This window comes from Hyla sarda, chromosome 5, assembly GCF_029499605.1.
Source record: "Hyla sarda isolate aHylSar1 chromosome 5, aHylSar1.hap1, whole genome shotgun sequence".
NCBI lineage: Eukaryota > Metazoa > Chordata > Amphibia > Anura > Hylidae > Hyla > Hyla sarda.
This window is the reverse complement of record NC_079193.1, coordinates 228,042,485-228,058,953: the sequence shown is the minus strand read 5'-3', so window position 1 is coordinate 228,058,953 and position 16,469 is coordinate 228,042,485.

Sequence of the window (16,469 nt, the reverse complement as noted above, 5' to 3'; positions counted from 1 at the left end):
CAACAAAGGCTTTTGTACAATATATTAAGTAAATATCAGTAAGCTTGTTCAATACTTTTCCCCTGTGTCATTTTACATTATTACCTATAATTTAATTTCTAGTTTATTTGTCTTGGTTTCTTGTTACTTGGGTTGTTACTAACATGATCGATCAGACATCTTATCCCCTATCTTTTGGATAGGGGATAAGATGTCTATGGGCGGAGAACATCTTTAATCTTGCATTTTTTATCTGCGGTGTCGTTGAAGGCAATGAGTAAAAAAAAAAAAAAAACACCATACAAATGTAAATCAATAAAAACATGCAGCAAATTTCCCACAATTTGCTATTTTTTTTCAAAAAAATGGAAGTTCTGCAAAGGTGGGTAAAGGTTTTAGAGCAATTTTTCATCACTAAAGTATCTATTAGGTCATATCTTGCAGTCATGTTTTGGAAGAATAAAAGAAAAATGTATCAACATAGTAATCCAGTAAAAAAAGCAGCGTGAGAAGTCTTTCAAACACCACTGATTTCTTGAAAGATATTAAGAAACCATCTAATTGCCTTTTCATATCTATCTTACCTTGAATGTGAAAAGATTTTTCCTGATTACCAAAGTATGTGACTTCATGAATTGCAGATTCACTTTAGAGACTCTTGACAGCAAATGGCTTAGAAGGACATGGAAAGAAAACTAAAGAATACATTAACATTAAAACAGAAGAAGATGAGACAAAGGTGGTCATTTGCAATCTATAAATACAGTACAACACATTTTATTCCTGTTCCTACACAACACCTGTTCATGATTTAAAAAAAAAAATTAAAAATACCTATATGATATACCATCAAATTAAGCTTATATGGATTTTACATTCACTGTGTATGCAAGAAACACAATGGTGTTGTGAGGATAGTCTTTATACTATCTTTACATGTTTTTTCATTATCACAATCCTGGTTTACTGATGGAAATGTGAAAGTTGACATTCAAACCTTACTGGATGTGGATAGGAATTAGGTAGCACAGAAACAGTGAGCCCTTACGATGGATATACAAAGGGATAGGTATACTTAGATGACTTCTAGTGTCCTTCAATGATTTCTGCAAAGCTAAGACAATCTTACAACACCCACTGGGTTTCATACAAAAATCCTATTTTAATTAATAAGGCTAGGTTCACATCAGCGTTGTCGAGGTCCGCTAGGGAGCTCTGTTACAACGGCTGATAACGGGGCTAGGATGGAGGTTGTGACTAGTGTTGCTCGCGAATACTCGCAATACGAATTTTATTCGCGAATATCGCATATTCACGAATTCGCGAATATTCGCGAATATAGCACTATATATTCGTAATTACGAATATTCGTTTTTTTTTTTTCACAGTACACATAACAGTGATCATCCCTCTCTGCTTCCAGCTTGTGTAGTGTAAAGAAGGCTCTAATACTACTGTGTGAGACTGGTGTGCGAATTTTCGTATATGCGAAAATTAACATATGCTATTTTCGCATATGCGAATTTATTTTGTGCGGGTTTTATATATGCAAATTTTTGCATATGTTAATTTTCGCACAAGCGAATATTTACATATGCGAAAATAAAACGCGAATATTCGCGAATATATGACGTATATTCGTCCATATATTCGCGAATTCGAATATGGCCTATGCCGCTCAACACTAGTTGTGACAGGCAGCATCAACGGAACCTCACAGGACCCAGTCACTTTGAATAGGGTTCTTCGGGGTTCGATTAGATGCCTTTGACTTTAGTGAAGAAAAAAACCTGACACGTAAGGTTTCTTTTTCCACTAATGTCCTGCCATTATAACAGAATCAGCAAACAGAGCTTCATAACTGAGCTCCAAACACTGATGTGAACCCAGCCTAAGACTGAAACACAAAACACCCTGTTTATAATATGGAGCAGAGCTTGTTTCATAGGTGGCGGGTGCCAGCTGTTAGCAGCAGCCAAAACGCAATGTAAATGAATGACATCACTGGCCCCTTAGAGGGGTACTCCACTGGAAAACTTTTTTTTTAAATCAACTGGTGCCAGAAAGTTAAACAGATTTGTAAATTACTTCTATTAAAACTTAATCCTTCCAGTACTTATCAGATGCTGTTATGATCAACAGGAAGTTCTTTTCTTTTTGAATTTCCTTTCTGTCTGACCACAGTGCTCTCTGCTGACACCTCTGTCCATTTTAGGAACTGCCAAGAGCAGGATAGGTTTGCTATGGGGATTTGCTTCTACTCTGGACAGTTCCTAAAATGGACAGATGTGTCAGCAGAGAGCACTGTGGTCAGGCAGAAAGGAAATTCAAAAAGAAAAGAACCTCCTGTGGATCATACAGCATCTGATGAATACTGGAAGGATTAAGATTTTTTCATAGAAGTAATTTACAAATCTATTTAACTTGGCACCAGTTGATTAAAAAAAATGTTTTCCAGTGGAGTACCCCTTAAAGTGTTGCCATCAAAAGTGATTGCGGTCTTTAAAAAGCAGGTGCGTGGCTGTCAGTGTGCGGTCAGCTCTTCGTAATGCGATTGCAGGTTACCAATCAGTTGCAGTGGCAGCCAGTGGCCTTCTCAAAGCTTCCGTGCCATAGTAGATCTGCTTGTACATACTGCCTCATATAGGCTGTACTACCAGGCTGCCAATCTAACAAATCAATGTAATGCAATAGTATTGCATTGATTAGTATAAGCAAGCTAATGATTACTTGTAAAAGCGGCTTAGGGGGCCTTAAAAAGTGTACAGAAAAATAAATGGTTTAAATATTCAAAAAATAAACATATTTGGCATTAGTGTATGTGGAAATGTCTAAATGATTAAACTAAAACATTATTGATCTGCAATATGGACTAACAGTATAAATAACAATTTTAGAAAAGCAATTAAAAAGTCCCATCTACTCCAAAATCGTAAAAAAAAAAATTACACATTACAGTGCACAAAATGAGCTCTCTCACAGTCCTTTAGTGAGAAAAATAAAAAAGTTACAGGAGACAAAATAGGGAAATTTTAAGAATATTTTCTTTTTTTAACATTTTAAATCTTATGCCCCATAGAATAAAGATAGCATATCCGTTCTAATCTAAATTGCACTGCTTAAAAAGAAAAAAAAAAAAAACAATAAATTCACTTCAGACATCCATATGATTTATTTTTAATTTCACAGTATATTATATGATAAAATGAAAGGGTCTTTTACAAAGTACAATTGTTCCCACAAATAAGTTCTGTAGATGGAAAAGTAAAAAAGAGTTATGGCTCTTAGTTATGGCATTCAATTTCAGTGGAATTGTGCAAATCTGCATAGTTTTGCAGATTACAGACAACAAGGTGTGTAAAATTAAATACACCACAACATTTCACACTATGTGAACACAGCCTTAGCAGGTAGGGATAAAAAATTGAAAACACAAAAATTATAATTGGCTGCATAATTAAGGAGTTAAAGGGGCCAGAAAGTTAAACAGATTTGTAATTTACTTCTAGTTAAAATCCTATGAGCTGCTGTATGCTCCACATGAATGTATTTTCTGTCTGACCACAGTGCTCTCTGCTGACACCTTTGTCCATGTCGGGAACTGTCCAGAGTACAAGCAAATCCCCATAGCAAACTTCTCCTGCTCCGTACAGTTCCTGACATGGACAGACGTGTTAGCAGAGAGCACTGTGGTCAGACAGAAAAGAAATTCAAAATGAAAAGAACTTTGTCTGGAGCATGCAGCAGCTGATAGGTACTGGAAGGATTAAGATTTTTAAATAGAAGTAACTTTCTGGCATCAGTTGATTTAAAATAAATGTTTTCTAATGGAGTACCCCTTAAGAGGCGTTTGGGTAAAGTCCTGAAACAGAGATGTCAGCAGAGGGCACTGTGGTCAGAGTGAAAAGAACTCCAGAAAGAAATACAACTTCCTGTGGAGCATATGTTGATAAAGTACTGGAAGGATTAAGATATTTAAATAGACGTAATTTACAAATCTGTTTAACTTTGTGGCACCAGTTGATAAAAGGAAAAAAAATTCCACAGGAGTATCCCTTTAAAGTAAATTTTACCCATTAAGTCTTATTTTCATAAATCACCCATATACATTTCCTTATGTACACCTTACATTCCCTCTGCCTATCTAGCTTCTAAAATCATATTCTCTCACCATTCTGGCTGCTCACAGCCTGTCTGCCCCATGGAGAGGAAGGGGGTGTTCCCCAGCCCACACAATGTCATCTGAAGCCGTGCTGGGGATCGCTTCCGCCCTCTCTCATCTATGCAGCGCTCCATCTCATAGATTGACATAGATTAGGCAGCCTCTGACACAGCAGGCTGCTCCGGAATACTCTCCCTTCTGTGCTTTTGAGCAGACGGAATGTGGTCTGGCCAAGAAGGGAGACCCCTAATGGCCATATATAAAAAGGCCATGAAAATCACAAATATTTTGTTTTACAGGAAGTTAGAAAGGTGATTAATTTCACCTAAGAAATTAAATGTAAAAAAAAAAACTGTTATTGACAGTGCCCATTTAAATATATATATATATATATATATATATATATATATTTTTTTTTTTTTTATTTCAAGTGGTTTAATTTTGAAACAGAACTACAAATACCCTGCACAGACATTCAGAAATAAAATGTTGGACCTAAGCTTGTGAGCATTGTTTTATATATTCTAAGAATATCTGTTAAGTAGTGATGAGCAGGCGGAGCCCTGCAAACCTGGATTCTAATCCAATTTTTGGGATGATATTGGCTCATGCATACTTGGCAGTGTCCACAATAGTAGCAAAAGGGATGAGGAACACATAGCGGTTTGGTACCTATATGAAAGGAGGAAATACTTGGAACAGTAAGATGACATCAGGCATTAATCAGTGGGCTGACTTCAGACAGTGACCTCCTGTCACCTGGCTGCAAAACAGTTGGTGCACTACAAATCCCAGTCAGCAGTGAAACAGCCCATATAAGCTATCACATTACAAGCAGAGAAATGCATTGTTCAGTGGGCTGACCACAGACAAAGACCTTCTGTTACTTGCAATACGGCTGGTGCACCACTAATCCCAGCCAGAAGCCCATAAAAGCTATGATATGATATGAGGATGTCAGCAGGCCTTTTGGTCTGATCAGCTCAGGAGCAGGTGCCGGCAACATGCTGCATATGGAAGTTAAAAAAAAAAAAAAAAAAAGCCTTCCATGGTAGGTACATAGTTGGATTGTGGTGTACTGATCTCTTTACGGTATCCTGCAGTGTGGATATTCTTCAAGATCTGAACAAATACAACAAACCAGACAGTGCTGTTTCTGCAAAAAAAAAGAAAGCAAAGCATAGCTAGGGTCTGACTTTAGAAATGATGGCTCTATGAAAGCACATGAAGAGGCATCAGAAGGTCTGGCTACAAGTAGTCCTTATGCCTGCTGTTTTCTGGCTACAGCTATTACTTGTTCACCACTGTCTACTGGCTACAGCCACCACTAGTCCCTGCTTTACACAATCATGTGGCGGGGAGGGTAGGCCACTCCAAGCAGTTATTGGTGTGCAGCACAGTGTATGCGCCACTGTAGATACTTTGAGTAGTAGCTATGACCAGGGTAAGAAATATATCAACATTTGTAAAAACCTATTTCTTTAGTGTGTACAGACCTGTTGCAATTCCAAAAAGGGAGAATGTTGTCTATTTTTTCAAAATTTCAAAAGGCAATTTCTCAAGCATGTACAGACCTGTTGCAACTCCATAAAAGGGAGAATGTTGTCTATTTTTTTCTCAAAATGTCAAAAAGCGATTTCACTAGTGTGTAGAGACCTGATGCAACTCCCCCAAATTTTTCTTGTATAATTGTTTAAAACTTTCAAAATATGACAAAAAAAAAACCATTTCTTTACTGCATACAGGTTCCCGTCTCAATTCCCAAAAGGAGAAAATGTCTTCACATATCAGGTTTTTCCCAATTTTGAAATACCGTCACCAATCCTGTTGCAACTCACAAAAAGGCGTTGTTAATACCTTTCTTTATGTGCACCTCCTGCTGTATGCCAGGTATTACACTTCCTACCAGTCCACCACTGGTAGAAACAAACAAAAACTTTATGGCTCCTATTGTTTTATCTTGAGCCTCAAAACACACTGCATGAACACAGCTTAACCCCTCAAGAACACAGGACGTACCTGCACGCCCTTGGCTGCCTGTTGCTTGGTGCAACATGTATGTCCTGAGTCTCATACAAAGGGGCTGCGCTTGGTTCATAGACCGCAGGTCATTGCCCACCCTTCACTTCCATGCACCAAGTGTGGCCCCCTCTGCCACTTTAAGAGCAGTGGCTGCCGCCATTCCCTTCTGTGCACTCATGTGTGGCACCCTCTGCTACTTTAAGTGCAGTAGCTGCTGGAAGCCAGCAGCCACTGCTCTTAAAGTATCAGAGGTAGCTGCACATGAGTGCACAGAGGGGAATGGCGGGCAAGCCTTCGAGTGAGTGACTGGCCTGAAGGGGCTGAAGAAGGTGATGGCACTTGGGATCATGAAGTACTATAAGGATGAAGCTGCCTTCAGAAGGTCAAGTTAGCAAGTTCCTCTGCAAGGCTGAGCAGCTATACCAGAGCACGGTAGCCTGAGGTGAGGTGAGCAGCCTATACTGTCTATGGCAATGGTGACAGCCCAGGCTGTATTTACTGTGTTAGGTGGAAAAGGTCACAAAAGGACATCAGCATAAGATAGTGCATGGCAGTACTAGAAGCATATTTCACAGCATTATAACTTAGCATCATGGGTTCAAAGGTTAAAGAAGAAAAAAAATCATGGAATCCCCCCTTTAATATGTAATTTCGGCAAGTGATCAATGAGATTCCATACCTGTATATTTATTTTTAGAAGCAGTAACAAGACTCCTAGATTGATATTTCTTCTTCATTGGCATTGTGGAATCCCTAATGCATACACCTTATTTTATTTTCTCTGATATATAATGTATAGATGTTCATTTTCATTACAATATTGTATAATACTGCCACTTTATTTTGGCATGCTAAAGAATTGAGATATCCCTTCACTGGAACAATGGGGTCCAGGCCAACACCTGAAAAAAGCCCCATAGTATTATCCCTCCTCCACCAAACTCAATGCAGTGAGGCAGGTATAATTCTTCTGGCGATTACCAATCCCAGGTTTGTGAAAACAGACTCCCAGATAGAGAAGTGTGATTTATTATTCCACAGAACACATTTTCGCTTCTCCAGTGCTGATGTGCTTTACAACTCTCCATCCAATGCTTGGCCTTATGTCTAGTGATGTAAGGCTTCATACAGCTTTTCAACCATGGAAACCCATGCCATAAAGCACATGCATGGTGCATAGTTTTGTTGACATTTATGCACAAGGAAAACCCACTATGTAACATTGTTTTCTGCCAGGTGGCAGAGTTGCTGTGGTTCATAAATGCCCCCACTTGTCAACAACACTCCTCACAGTTGATTGGAAGATGTAGGTGGCCAGGAGATAAACTGACTTGTTGCAGCAGTGGAATCCTATTACAGAACCATCAGTGAGGTCTTTCATAAATGTTTGTAAAGGCAGGCTGCATTGGGAGGTGCCTGATTTTATACCCCTGTAAAAATGGGACTGAATAAAACATTTGAATTGAATTATTAAGAGGTAGGGAGCAATAATGTTGTTAATATAGCGTATGTACCTTGTAGTGATGCATACAGATAGCAGTAAAGTAGAGTTTTTCCCTTGCGCTAACTCTTACCTTGGTTTTAGGCTATGTTCAAATTTTTTATTATACTATAAGGATTGCAATTGTGACTGGACCCTTTCGCCAGGGGGTGACAGCAAGTCCCCTCACCACACTAAAGCACAGCGCTGAGGGCACGGGGACAAATAAGACTCCTGCCTTTCCTCTGCTACACGAGGGCCCACTGGGGGAGCGTCAGTCTGTAGCTTCTCTCCACTGATCCCACAATCCCTGATATCCCCATGCATGGTACTAATGTCCTGCTACTATCAAGTAACACACATTTTTTGGGAGTAAAATTTTATATGAAGTTCTTAAATATGACCAGGGTATATTCTCTTTAACATATAGAAACGTGTAAATAAAGGAAATATTTCATCATTAAAATTTAGAGTCAATTAACTTGAATGTAACTCTGACCTAACTAGTCTTCAGTGAGCACTCAATTCATTACTGTGTTGTGCAGACACAATAGTGCAAAGGTTGGGGAAAGACAGCTGTATAAAGTGGCTTTTACTACACATAATGTGGCATATTTAATGGCCACTAGATGGCAGAATAACTGTACTCTGAAATGAGTCATATTTGCAAAAGCTGAACCACCTGAAAGCAAATACAATCTGTCATGCCAAAATCATGTTTTTTTTTTTTTTTTTTATTATATTCTTGACCAGTGACATGCAACTAATAAAAACAATGAAATCAATGATTAAATATCTATATATATATATATGTAAAACTCAACGTGTGTGTGTGTATGTTCCAGCATCACGTCCAAACGGCTAAAGATATTAACATGAAACTTGGCACACATGTTACTTATATGTCATCAACAAACATAGGATATTTAATTTAACTCTTACTCACCCCCATTTGCCAGGGGTGGGGTTTTTGTTTAAAATCCCATACAGGTCTATGGGAAATATATGTTACTGCATAACTTCCAAACATCTGGAGATATTTCGATAATACTTGGTCACATGTTACTTATATGTCCACTTAAAATATAGGATAGTTAATTTAACCCTTAACTACCCCCATTTGTGAGGGTCAGGGTTTTTGTTTAAAGTCCCATACAAATCAATGGGAAAAGTATGTTCTCACATAACTTCCGTACAGCTGGAGATATTTCAATACCTGGTACACATATTACGGGTCGGGATAGGAGGTCGAGATAGGAGGATGGGAAATGAGGTCCGGATAGGAGGTCGGCATAGGAGGATGGGATATGAGGATGGGATATGAGGAAGGTATGTGAGGAAGGGATAAGAGGTCGGGATAGGAGGTCAGGATATGGGGTTGGGATATGACAACAATATATGAGGATTGGATATGAAGTCAAAAGCTTCCTCCTTTGTTTATTTTCCTCCCAAACAAGGATTAGGAAGGAAAAACCGGGCAACGCCGGGTACACAGCTAGTAGCAAATAAACTACAGCCGCTTATAAAAGTCTAATAAAGTCATAGTTCAATGATTAGTACAAACATCCCGTCTAGACAGGGCAATGTGCATCGGATAGCAAGAATTTATATGGCCTCATAAAAGATGTGATCAGCCACCGAACAAGGCCCTATGACACAGGCCGATTATAGAGCACACAGCATGGAAGCTGTACAGAAACAAATGAAGCCCTATATGTAGCTATTCTCTCCTTGATAAAGCATGCAAAAGTTTGATTTTCTTTCTATCTCTAGTCCATTAGTATAAAATTATGCAAATATCTGGCGAACAGCTGCAGAAGACTACCCGGTCTCATTATTCCAATTAGCTAAAACAGGGAAACCAAGAAGTTGTGATCTCACCAACACTTAGCAATCTATTAAAGAAGGAAAGCACGAATGCGTCGTAAATTTTGCACTAATACAGCACATTCAGAAGGTTTCCGAACCCTTATTTCACATAATGTTATGTTGCAGTCTTGTACCATTTGTACTATAATGACAGAAAATATAATTTTAGGAATGTTAATGGAAAAGAAAAAATATTGCACTAACCTCAGTATTCAAATGCTTTACTCAGTACTAGTTGAAGCACCTTTAGCAGTGATTACAGTCTCCAGTCTTCTTGCATATGATGCCATATCGTTTGCACACCTGAATTTGGGGATCTTCAGCCAATCTTCTTTGTAGATCCTTTCAAGCATTGTGTGGTTGGATGGGGACCATCAGTGGACAGAAAAGTTGAACTGGGTTCAAGTCGGCTGTGGCTAGGCCAATGAAGGACATTCACATAGTTGTCCCTAAGCCCTCCTGTGTTTTCTTGGCTGTATGCATTCAAGAGCATTTTGGATCAGGTTTTCCTTATGAATATATTTGTACTTTGCTCCATTCAGCTTTCCTTCAACCCTAAACAGTCTCCCGATCCCAGCTTCTGAAAAACACCTCCACAACATGAAACTGCCACGTCCGAGCTTCACTATAGGGATGGTACTGTGTAGGTGATGAGTACCTGGTATCCTCCGGACATGACACTTATGATAAATGAGGGGAGTATATTTAAATGGGCAATCTCATTAAAACTAATTTTTGCTATTGCACTCCTTATGGTAAATAAAAAAAGTTTTTAAAAAATGACGTTTTCTATGTTTTATTTGTGCTTAAAAAAAAAGCTTGAGAGCACATTTTCCCCCATCTCATACACAGACATTGGACCGAAGCCCAAACACAGAGTGCAGCCTGGAGTGCTGAGGGGGGTCCAACCAACAGCATATGGCAGTTAAGTGTGAGAGGAGCTATCATTCGATGAGGCTGGACACACCCCCTCAGCACTCCAGGCTGAACTTTGTGTTTGGACCTTTAAAAGAACTGCCTCAAGAGGACATAGTTTTAAAATTAGAGAGGCAAAGATTTATGCAGTAATATCAGTAAGTATAGCTTTACGAAGAGAGTAGTGGCTGCATGGAATAGCCTTCCAGCTGAAGATGTAGCTGCAAATTCAGATAAATATGCACGGTCATTAAAATAATGTTTTGCAAATTAATTATACAGCAGATAAAAATAATAAGATTTGTAATTTACTCCCTGTAAAAAAAACACATAAATATATATATAAATACATATATATATATATATTTTTTTTATTTTTTATGTCACTTTCATGGCCTTATAAATCTGTCACTAGGGTTCTCCCTTCTGGTCCAGACCCCTTGTGGCCAGATTTATAAGGCCATGAAAGTGACAGACTTTTATATATATATTTTTTTTGCAGGGAGTAAATTACAAATCTTATTTATTTTACCTGCTGTATCATATGCAAAAAAAAATATTTTAAATGACAGTGCCCATTTAAGGAATTTAAGCATGCATGGGATAAGCATAAATGTATCCTTCATATAAAAGATAGGGCCAGGGACTAATTTTGGTTTCATCGAACCAGAGAATATTATTTCTTACAGTAAGAGTTATTTAGGTGCTCAAGGCAGGCTTCCATGTGTCTTTTACTGAGGAGAGGCTTCTTTTTGGCCATAAAACTCAGACAGGGGCTGCACTGATGGTTGACCCTCTAGAAGTGTCTCCCATTTGCACACAGGATCTTTTGAGCCCAGCCAGATTGACCATTGGTTTCTTGGTTACCTCTCTTACCAAAGGTCCTGCTCCCCCCAGTTACTTAGTTTGGTGGAGCATTCAGTGAAGCAGAAATTTAATGAATTGAGCGGTGGCCAAATGTCCACTGCTACTCTATTTACCTTGGGAAACAAGGGACCTCTTCTCATGAACAGTGAGGATCCCAGTAGTCTGTATTATTACTTATCAACATTAGATAAAATCTTAAAATAATACTTTAACCCCTTAAGGACCAAGGGCGTACAGGTACGCCTTTGCTCCCTGGTACTTAAGGACCAAGGGCGTACCTGTACGCCCGTGGGAATTTCGGTCCCCGCCGCGCGCCGGGCGGGGATCGCGCCGGGGTGAATGCTGATATCTATCAGCAGACACCCCGCGCAAATGCCCAGGGGGGTCATTAGACCCCCCCCATGTCGGCGATCGGCGCAAATCGCAAGTGAATTCACACTTGCGATTTGCGCCGATTCCGGGTCATACGGGTCTATGGTGACCCGGTGACCCGGAATAGAAGGGGGATCGCGGGTGTCCTAGACACCCACGATCCCCCTGTAGCGATAGGAGTGAGGTGGCAGAGTTGCCACCCCTCCTATCTCTGCTATTGGTGGTCTAGACGCGACCACCAATAGCAGATCGGGGGCGGAGGGGTTTACTTTCGGTTTCCCCATTCTGCCCACCCACAATAGGCGGGGCAGAACGGGGAAACCGACAGGGACCGGCGCCGAAGATCCACTTACCCATCGGCGACGGCAGCGGGCGACGATCGGCGGAAGAAGAGGACCGCGACGCAGCTCCCTGGATCCAACAGAAGTCGGTGAGTTACTTAGCAACATCTGGAGGGCTACAGTCTGAAACCACTATAGTGGTCTCTAAACTGTAACCCTCCAGATGTTGCAAAACTACAACTCCCAGCATGCCCAGAGAGCTGTTTAGGCTTGCTGGGAGTTGCAGTTTTGCAACAGCTGGAGGTCTACAGTTTGAGACCACTGCAAAGTGATCTCTATACTGTGCACCTCCAGATCATGCAAAACTACAACTCCCAGCATGCCCAGACAGCAGTTTGCTGTCTGGACATGCTGGGAGTTGTAGTTTTGCAACATCTGGAGGTCCACAGTTTGGAGACCACTATGCAGTGGTCTCTAAACTATAGCTCTACAGATGTTGCAAAACTGCAACTCCCAGCAAGCCTAAACAGCTCTCTGGGCATGCTGGGAGTTGTAGTTGCGATCCCTCCAGCTGTTGCATAACTACATCTCCCAGCATGCCTTTCGGCGATCAGTACATGCTGGGAGTTGAAGTTTTGCAACAGCTGGAGGCACACTGGTTGGAAAATACTGAGTTAGGTAACAGAACCTAACTGAAGGTTTTCCAACCAGTGTGCCTCCAGCTGTTGCAAAAGTACAACTCCCAGCATGCACGGTCTGTCAGTACATGCTGGGAGTTGTAGTTTTGAAACAGCTGGAGGTTTGCCCCCCCATGTGAACGTACAGGGTACATTCACACTGGCGGGTTTACAGTAAGTTTTCTGCTTCAAGTTTGGGCTGTGGCAAATTTTTCACCGCAGCGCAAACTCCTAGCGGTAAATTCACTGTAAACCCGCCAGTGTGAACGTACCCTAAAAACACTACACTACACATAATAAAAAGTAAAACACAACATATACACCCCCTTACACTGTCCCCCTAATAAAAAATAAAAAATGTATTGTACGGCAGTGTTTCCAAAACAGAGCCTCCAGCTGTTGCAAAACAACAACTCCCAGCATTTCCGGACAGCCACTGACTGTCCAGGCATGCTGGGAGTTTAGCAACAGCCGGAGGCACCCTGTTTGGGAATCACTGGCGTAGAATACCCCTATGTCCACCCCTATGCAATCCCTAATTTAGTCCTCAAATGCGCATGGCGCTCTCTCACTTCGGAGCCCTGTCGAATTTCAAGGAAACAGTTTAGTGCCACATATGGGATATTTCCGTACTCGGGAGAAATTGCGTTACTAATTTTGGGGGCTTTTTTTCCTTTTACCCCTTATGAAAAAGAAAAGTTGGGTCTACACCAGCCTGTTAGTGTAAAAAAAAAATTTTTTTTACATTAACATGCTGGCGTTGTCCTTTACTTTTTATTTTCACGGGAGGTAAAAGGAAAAAAAGACCCCCAAAATTTGTAACGCAATTTCTCCTGAGTACGGAGATACCCCATATGTGGGCGTAAAATGCTCTGCGTACGCACAACAAGGCTCGGGAGTGAGAGCGCACCATGTACATTTGAGGCCTAAATTGGTGATTTGCACAGGGGTGGCTGATTTTACAGCGGTTCTGACATAAGCGCAAAACAATAAATACAGACATGTGACCCCATTTTGGAAACGACACCCCTCACGGAACGTAACAAGGGGTATAGTGAGCCTGAACACCCCACAGGTGTTTGACAAATTTTCATTAAAGTTGGATGGGAAAATGAAAAAAAAATTTTTTTTTCACTAAAATGCTGGTGTCACCCTAAATTTTTCATTTTCACAAGGGAAAATAAAAAAAGCCCCCCAAAATTTGTAACTCAATTTCTTCTGAGTAAGAGCATACCCCATATGTGGATGTAAAGTGCTCTATGGGTGCACTACAATGCTCAGAAGAGAGGGAGCGCCATTGGGATTTTGAAGATAAAATTTGTCCGGAATTGAAGGCCACTTGTGTTTACAAAGCCCCCATGGTACCAGAACAATGGACCCCCCCATATGTGACCCCATTTTGGAAACTACACCCCTCATGTAATGTAATAAGGGGCGCAGTGAGCATTTACGCCCCACAGGTGTCTGACAGATTTTTGGAACAGTGATCCGTGAAAATAAAAAATGTAATTTTCCATTTGCACAGCCCACTGTCCCAAAGATCTGTCAAACGCCAGTGGGGTGTAAATGCTCACTGCACCACTTATTAAATTCTGTGAGGGGTGTAGTTTCCAAAATGGGGTCACATGTGGGGGGGGTCCACTGTTCTGGCACCACGGGGGGCTTTGTAAATGCACATGGCCCCTGACTACCATTCCAAACGAATTCTCTTTCCAAAAGCTCAATGGTGCTCCTCCTCTTCTGAGCATTGTAGTTCGCCTGTAGTGCACTTCAGGTCCACTTATGGGGTACCTCCATACTCAGAAGAGATGGGGTTACAAATTTTGGGGGGTATTTTCTGCTATTAACCCTTGCAAAAATTGAAATTTGGGGGGAAACACATCTTAGTGAAAAAAATATATATATTTTTTTACATATGCAAAAGTCGTGAAACCCGTGTGGGGTATTAAGGCTCACTTTATTCCTTGTTACGCTCCTCAAGGGGTCTAGTTTCCAAAATGGTATGCCATGTGTTTTTTTTTTGCTGTTCTGGCACCATAGGGGCTTCCTAAATGCGACATGCCCCCCGAGCAAAATTTGCTCTCAAAAAGTCAAATATCACTCCTTCTCTTCGGAGCATTGTAGTTCGCCCGTAATGCACTTCATGCCAACTTATGGGGTGCCTCCATACTCAGAAGAGATGGGGTTACAAATTTTGGGGGGTATTTTCTGCTATTAACCCTTGCAAAAATGCGAAATTTGGGGGGAAACACACTAACGTGGTCAGAGCAAAACATGGTAGAAAAACTAACGTGGTCAGAGCAAAGTTCCTACGAACCTGCATGGATGGTTAACCTAACAACAGCGGCTAAACTGTGCCCATAGCCACAACCAAGGGCAGGCCTTTAGAGGGAAAAACACCTGACTCTGAAGGTTAAGTTGTAGAAAGCATAAACCTTATACAAAACCCCACCCCCTAACTTCACTGCCCCTGAAAAACCCTAATACAGACCCTATGACAGAATCAACCAACTAATTAAGAACGAAGGCTCTACCTAGTGATTGAAAGCTATAACCACTATACCTACTCTGAAGAATAAACCAGCCGACTCTAGACTATGCTAGCATACAAGCTAAACACACTGACGTGTGTCATTAACAGAGAGAACCGATAGCTGCCTATCAGGCCTAAACTACATTATCAGATCCCTATTTTAGAGCCCAAAAACCCAAACTGTTGGCAACTTGACACACAAGTAATAAAAGAATAGAAGCTTGCACTCATTGCTACTGTAGATTTTTTCACACGGCCAGTCAGCTCCAGCAGGGAGATTTCATTGATGCGGGGTGCTCGGAGGCAAACAGCCGTTTTCGCACAGTAGGTGTGTGCTTCTTCCTGCCTCAATCACGTCACTGCACCCAGGTGCTTAAATACGTCCACAAAGACTAGTCACCATGGAGACAAAACAAAAATATTTGTGTAAATGTGAAAAAAAACTAATATAAAAATGCAAAAAAAAAATCACTATACTATGATGGGCAGTAACACAAACTGACAACAAGGAAAAAATATATAGACTACAAAAAGGGCATTAAATCTATTCTATCATTCAGACCAGCAGCTCCTTGCGCATCCACCTGCAGGATCCAGCGCGCCTCCTGAGCAAGCAGGAGATTGTGCCGATTACCACTAGGTGGGGTGTTAACTATTTCTAGCCCTTGGCATTGCCTCCATGCTCCTTTTTAATGTGCTCTTTAAGTCTGGTGGCACCAATTCCTGTCTTTATTACAATGCCCACATTTTCTGTTCCCTTTTGGGAACCCTTTAGTAAGCCAGTTTTCTTTCCTTTTATTGTTCTTATGATAATTTTTTCTATTGTTGATAAAATCCTGAATGGTTCTGTTTCTTCTGTGCATAATAATAGGTTTTCTCTCGGCAACCGCTTTGAATTCTGAGTCCTGCTCCACCATGTACCAATATTTCCTTATTGCTTTATTCACATAATTTATAGATTTATTCTTGAATTTAAAAAAAATAATCTTTTTTCATGTTGTTGCCATTTACTCTTGGATCCCGTCAAAATTTCTGTTCTAGGCATGCCTTCTACTTTATTATAGGCTGCATCTATCACCTCTTTAGGATATTTTCTTTTTTCTAGATGCTCTCTTAGCTCCAAAGCTTGATTTTGGTACATGTTCTCATTAGTATTATTTCTCTTTAATCTTAGGAATTGACTAAAAGGTATCCCGTCGCGTACATGGTTTGGATGTGAGCTTCCATAGTGCAACAAGGAGTTTTTCGATATTGTTTTTCTATACCCCTGTATTTCCAAGCTTACACTATTAACTATCAATTTAATGTCCAA